Source organism: Lactuca virosa, chromosome 4 (assembly GCF_052849685.1).
Source record: "Lactuca virosa cultivar CGN04683 chromosome 4, Lactuca_virosa_CGN04683_v6, whole genome shotgun sequence".
Classification (NCBI taxonomy): Eukaryota; Viridiplantae; Streptophyta; class Magnoliopsida; order Asterales; family Asteraceae; genus Lactuca; species Lactuca virosa.
This window is the reverse complement of record NC_136429.1, coordinates 486,869,832-486,877,370: the sequence shown is the minus strand read 5'-3', so window position 1 is coordinate 486,877,370 and position 7,539 is coordinate 486,869,832.

The window sequence follows — 7,539 nt, the reverse complement described above, 5'->3', positions numbered from 1 at the left end:
TGGGCCAGAGATTACCCTAGGGCAAGCCTAGGATGAGATTAGCACAGAGAGAAGTAGTAGAGAAAGGGACTTTGTGGAGTCAATGCAGTTCTTGAGGAAAGTACAGATAGATGTGGAAGGTACTATGGGTCCGTACTACTGAAAGTAGAGGATTCGTACTCAAATCAAGGAAGGCTGAGATGAACCCATGGAACTTATAGTATGTGTGAACCCTCGAGCTATGATAAGTATACTAATCTTTGTTATGGTGTATTTTCAGTATGGTGACGCTACGCACGAGACCAGTTGGCAGCTCTGACGCTGGTGAGGGATCAGGCTCGGGCTCTGGAGTCAAGTACCTCGATGATCAGATGAGTGAGTTGATTTCATCTGAGATCACGCGCAGTATGTTGGACAAGACTCATGTGATCTTTGGTACGGTCAAGAAGGGCATTCTGGAGATTCTTGATGAGAGGTTGAGTGCTTTCCACACCGAGATAGCGACCATGATGGGGGCGCGCACGATGACCATCAAGGAGTTCCGAGCTTGTGGAGCTCCAGACTATCATGGGGCTCGGGACCCCATTGCTAGCAGCAGGTGGATGGCTGATGTCGCCAACACCTTTCGTACCAGCAGACGTCCCGAGGGGGACAAGGTTTGACTTTCTTCCTATATCCTAAAGGACAACGCTCACAACTAGTGGGAGGAGGTTGGGCATGTGGTTGGAGATGTTGCCCTCGATACTATGACCTGGAGCGACTTCTCGACCAGGTTCAAGGCCGAACTGACACCTATGATTGAGGTGAAGCAGCTTGCGTAGGAGTTCCATGATCTCTGGCAGACGACCGCTATATTTAGGGAGAGGGCCCTTCTTGCTCCGCAAATATAGCGAACGAGGAGATGAAAAGGGCCGGTATCATGAGATGTTAAAGAGCGATATTCGGCAGTTTGTGAGCCGATCCAGCTGCAAGACGTTGGAGGATATGATTTCCAGGGCTAGAGAGAGAGATTGATTTAGAGATGGAGAGGAAGAGGAAACCAGATACGGCATTTGGTGTGGAGAGTTCGGGCAAGAGACCAAAGGTAGATTCCCGAGGGTAGGGCCAGCAGGGCCGAGGCCTCTGTGACAAGTGTGGTAGTTCGCACGAGGGCACGTGCAGGGCAGGTAGTTCAGGCTACTTCAAGTGCGGCCAAACTGGTCATGTCAGCAGGGATTGTACTGCTACCACCTCCACCGCCTCGACAGTATCTAATCTGATTTGCTTTCAGTGCAATCAGAGGGGCCACAAGAGGTCCCAGTGTCCAAGTTTAGCAGCAACACTACATGTGATAGCACCCGCTCATACTATGTTGAGGACTACTGATGGCCATCAGGGCTGGGCAGAGGTCCCAGTAGCGAAGAGAAGAGCCTTCCAGTTGATCGCAGAGGAGGCACGTGCATCACCCGACGTCGTGACGGGATCGTTCCTTGTGAATGGTATATCTGCTCTGGTATTGTTTAATTAGGGGGCTACCCGATCTTTTGTGTTGCTCGCGCTCAGCAAGCGATTTTTAGGAGCTCCAGGGGAGTTGGACTATCCACTGGATGTAGAGATAGCAGATGATAGGATCGGTCGGGTTGCGAGGGTTCATCGGGGATGTACACTACAATTGTTCGATGAGCAGTAATCTATGGATTTAGTCCATGTTCCCTTGCAAGGTAATAAGGTTATCGTGGATAAGGATTGGTTGAGACCCAATTGGGCAGTGATCAACAGTGAGCAGTACCTAGTACGGGTTCGAGCCCCAAGTGGGGGAGGGTTAGTGATTCAGGGCAATAGGCCGCAGCGTGGACCGACTTTATGTTCAGCGGCGAAAGCTAGGTGCTACCTTTAGAAGGGTTGCACAGGTTATGTCGCCTATGTTATGGACACCCGGGATAAGGGTAAGGCGACAATGGATGATGTACCGATCGTACGCAATTGTTGTTGTGTTGATTATGATGGCATGTGCGGAATTAGAAAGATCTAGTGAATCATCATGTAAAATCAAGAACACAAGGAGTAAATAAATCTGTGTAAGCTCATATTAGATCTAGAAAGAATATACAAATGGGTTTGTACACAATTTCTCTCTCTAGTCTAACACTCCAAATGGTTCCTTTTATAATGGGAGTCACTCACTTCCTATTTATAGGAAAGACTCAACCCATTTACACATACAAAAGGGAAAGCCTAAAACACTACATCCAAGAGTGACTTTGCACCCTAACATTCTCCCCCTCAAAGTTAGGATTGGATGTCCGGCTTCAATCTCCAACGAGCTAGCGCGATCAAGACCAAACTCCCCCTCGAAGTAACACCGGTCTTCAAATCCGCAAACGGATATCCGAGAAACCCGCTTCGAATACCCATCATTCTCCCCCTTTTATAATCAAAAAATGATTATAAAACCCATTAAGGGTGAGAAGCGCTCGAGGAATAGTCTTCACGATACTCCCCCTTGATGTGTACCAAAAATGAATCACCAAAAATCTTGCACGGAAAAACAATCACGAAAAAGCCACAAAAATTTTCCAATTTATGAAAATTTTTGACTTTTTGAGTGAAAGTTGGAAGATTTTTCAAAAACCGGGTAGAAACTGTCACTTTCTGAAACTTGCAGGGACCCGTTGCGCCCAAAACAGCCAAATATGCAAAACTCTCCCCCTTTTCCAAAGTTGGGTAGAAAGCGTCAATTTGCACAAACTGTAGGGTCCAGAAAAGTAAAATTTTGCAATTTCTCAGCTTTATGAAGCTATTTTCGAAATTTGGTAAATTCTGTCAAAATTTCGAAACTGCAGGGGCTAATTGAGAAATTTCAGCTTTCTTCATAATGTTTGTCACCTTTTCGAAACTGGACCAATTCTGCCATGTCTTCGAAGCTACAAGGGACTAATTTCGAAAGTTTATGTTTCTTCCCCAATTTGTTTCCCAGGCACGAAACTTTCTTCCTTCACTTCGTTAATCAGGTAACAAAGTCTCAACAGGGTTCGTTTTTATCGGAAGGTTTTGTTAACAAATCATGATCCATGATAACGAAGCGCGACTCCACACCCTTCGTTAATCGACATTAAAATTTTCGTTAGTCGACTTCAACGACTCCAAATATCAATTCTTCGAACATCGACCCTTCGCGCATCAGATTCTTTGATTCTTCGCTTTTATACATCATCAATCAACCATCGAATATCCATTCCCAAGTCAGGACTTATTCGACAGTTACATAAACCCTGTCGACCATTCGTTCCCAATTCAAGGTCTATTCGTCCCCAAACCATCGACATCTAAAAATTCGACTTCCCGTCTCAAAATCAAGCAATCGTTATCGATATATCATACTTCATTCGTTTTCACTATAAGGACTCAAAATCAAATCAACAACACACTTCGTTCAGCCTTCATTGTCATTCAATAATCAAGATGCCTAATTGAAGTCCTTCACTTCCAGTTCAAATTCCGATATACGATTCTAAAGTTGTGGCCTTCAAAATCAAAGTACAAGCAACAACCAAAATCGACACTCATCATACAGACTTCAAATCACTCTTCCCATTGGTTATCAAACATTCAACCCTTTGTTCCCAGATCAATTACTTTTCCAAGACATTCGACCCCAAGGTAATCAACAGCAACATCAAAATCGATTATGAACATTCAACCATTCGACTCAATTCCAATCTTTCCTATTAACCATCGATTCGAAATTAAATCATTCTATTTGATTTCAAATTTCGATACCTAGCATTCTCAATCCAAAACAACTTCCGTACTCGACTCTTCATCGTAACATTCAAATCAAAAAATCAAGCATCATCTTTGAAATCCCGATTTCCAATTTCCTTCCGTCACAGTCAAATTCGTTTCAAATATCATATGCAAAAGCATCCATATTTCGAAATTGATTCCCTATATCGATTTCGAATCCATTCACAGATTTGTCAACAAATTTTCTTCTTCATCAAACTCCGATGCAAACTCAAAACAATCGATTTCTAACTCAAAAACATATCTCGAAATTTATTGCCTTCGATTTGAACCCATAGAGCCAGAACTATCGATTCAAATCATCTGATGTATTCTTCCCATTCAATAAAAATAAAACTGATTCATCTGTTGAGGATCCTGAGTACAACAACCCAGATCGATAATATTCCAAACAACTAATCGAAGTCAGTTTCGATTTCAACAACAACTAATCGACTATGAATCCAAAATCGAAAGAACTTGATTTTGATTCCAACATTGTTTATGAACTTAATCAACTAACACCGTCGAAGTCAAGTTCAGTACGTTCTACTTTGACTTTATCTTTGATTTTGACTGTAAGAGAGAATCTATTGACATTCGTTATCATATTGGGCTAATTGAATTAAAGATGAACAGTAACCACACTTGATTTGGGCTTATGAATCGGATCACAAATTGTTTTATTTTAGTAGATCAAAACTTTGGGCTCAAAAGAATAAATGGATGAAGAGTAACTATTAGATGAACAGTGAAAGAAAAACAAATTTTGAATTTGATTTTGATTTTTGGAATTTTGATCTAAACAAAAATAATTGGATCAACTATGGGGTTGAAACAGATTAGATCCAATGAGGCAAATCGATCAAAAATTGAAAAACGCAAAACACGAATCGAAATCAAGGACGTTTTGGAATCCATTTAAGAATTTGTGATACCTTTTTGATGAATCGAGACCCGTTTGCAACGAACGAATCAAATTTAGAAGATCTTGGTTCTTTTGTTGGAACAAGAAAATCTCCAATTTGAACATTGTACCACCCACTATGCGAGATGTACAAGTCGTTCTTCGTGTTCTTCATCAAACCAAGAACATCTTCAAAAGAACCACCAACACATTTGGGTTTTGATTTCCAATTCAATGCAAGATTTGGAGATTGTTGCTTTGGAACTCAAATTTGCTTCACGGATTTCGAAATCACAACATTTCACGATTTTTGTGAGTGAACCTGCTTCTTTTTGCGATTGATCTTCTTCTTCTTTTTCTTTCTCATCCTTTTGCATCTTGAAGACTTGATCTCATGAACAAACCCACTTTCCACAATATCAACTTTATGAGTTTGAATCAAATCTTTTGGAGTTTGATACTTGTGAATTTCTTGGATCGCCGGCTTCCAATAAGGAATCATTCCTTCAAACGAATCACAAGAACACAAAATATCATCGGTTTGAACTCCAATCGAGCAAAAAACTTTTTCATCTTGAAAATCAACTTGAACCTTCTTATCATGAACTTCAAGAACATCAAGAACATCACATTGAACTCCATTGTTAACAACTTCAACAACCTTAAGAGCACGAAGATATGGACCATGTAATATCAGCCAACCATTTAATATCAGCCAACCATTTGATCTCACGAAGTGGTTGAAATATCAAGCTTCCATGATCATCCTTCAAACCTCCATAAGAAACCATAGTTTCCCAATATATCGAATTGTTTAACACCAACCCATAATATTGATCTTTATTGACTTTGTATTTGATATCTTCAACGATCAATATCCAAGAATTGTAAGGCAAATTCACCATGATTACAAAAACTTGATGATTTCTAGAGAGAGAAAGTGATTTTGAATGGGTTTTCTAGAGAGAGAAAGTAAAAATCACTTGAATTCTAGTGAGGAAAATCGAATTATGAGTAAAAACAATGATGAATTCGATTTCTAGAATCCAAAAACTCTCCAAATCACGAATATCAAAGATCAAAAAATGAATCACCAAATCAAGATTGCCACCATGGATCAATTCTTGATGAAATCAAGAACACCCGCTCTGATACCAATTGTAGTGGTGTTGATTATGATGGCGTGTGCGGAATTAGAAAGATCTAGTGAATCATCATGTAAAATCAAGAACACAAGGAGTAAATAATTCTGTGTAAGCTCATATTAGATCTAGAAAGGATATACAAATGGGTTTGTACATAATTTCTCTCTCTAGTCTAACACTCCAAATGGTTCCTTTCGTAATGGGAGTCACTCACTTCCTATTTATAGGAAAGACTCAACCCATTTACACATACAAGAGGCTAAGCCTAAAACGCTACATCCAAGAGTAACTTTGCACCCTAACAGCAAGTACCCGGACGTATTCTCGGAGGAGTTGCCTGGGATACCTACAAAGAGACAGGTGGAGTTCCGGATTGACCTAGCTCCTGGTGCGACTCCGATAGCCAAGGCACCATATCGGTTGGCTCCTCCCCAGATGCAGGAGCTATCTACACAGCTGAAGGAACTGTTAGATAGAGGATTTATCAGGTCGAGCAGTTCACCATGGGGAGCCCCGATCTTGTTTGTGAAGAAGGACGGGTCACATTGGATGTGTATACCAGGAGCTGAATAAGGTAACGGTGAAGAACCATTATCCCCTCCCGAGGTTTGATGATTTATTTGAGCAACTTTTGGGTGCATCTTGGTTCTCCAAGATTGATCTGCGATCAGGATATCACCAGATGCGAGTCAAGGACGACGACGTGCCGAAGACAGCCTTTCAGACTTGCTATGGTCATTATAAGTTCGTGGTGATGTATTTTGGGCTCACCAATTCTCCTGCCGTGTTCATGGATCTCATGAACCGCATGTGTAGACCGATGTTGGACCTGTCTGTGATAGTCTTCATCGAAGATATCTTGGTTTATTCCAAGACTTAGGAGCAGCATGAGGAGCACCTGAGGGAGGTGATGGATAAACTGAGGAGTGAGAGACACTTCACAAAGTTCTCCAAGTGTGAGTTCTGGTTGCATGAGGTGCAGTTTCTGGGACACCTTATAAGCCAGAAGGGTATTCTGGTCGATCCGGCCAAGAGAGAGGTCGTGATGCAGTGGGAGGTTCCAAGGTCTCCATCTGAGATTCGGAGTTGTCTTGGTCTGGCGGGTTATTATTGGAGATTCATTCAGGATTTCTCGAAGATTGTTGTTCCTTTAACCCGACTGACCAAGAAGTCGGTGACATTCTGCTGGGGGCCTGAGCAGCAAGCAACCTTTGAGAATCGAGACTCTCAGATAGCGGTTATGCGAGGCACCGATTCTAACTTTGCCGGAGGGCGTCAATGATTTCGTGGTTTACTGCGACACTTCGATCATAGGTATGGGTGCAGTGCTGATGTAGCGGGGTCACGTGATAGCTTACGCTTCGAGTAAGTTGAAACCTCATGAGACGAACTACCCGACGCATGATTTGGAGCTGGGGGCTGTGGTTTTTGCCCTCAAGATTTGGCGGCATTACCTCTATGGGGTTTGTTGTATCATTTACACTGACCAAAAGAGCCTGAGGTATCTGATGGACCAGCCGAATCTAAATATGAGGCAGCGTCGATGATTAGATGTGTTAAAGGACTACGACTATGAGATCCTTTACCACCCGGGGAAGGCCAATGTAGTGGCCGATGAGCCCAGCCGTAAGGCGGTTGCAGCACCGATATGAGACATATGTCTGAGGATGACAGTGATTACTCCGTTGCTGGAGCGGATCCGGGAGGCGCAGGTCAAGGGTATGAAGGAGGAGCGTCGGAAGT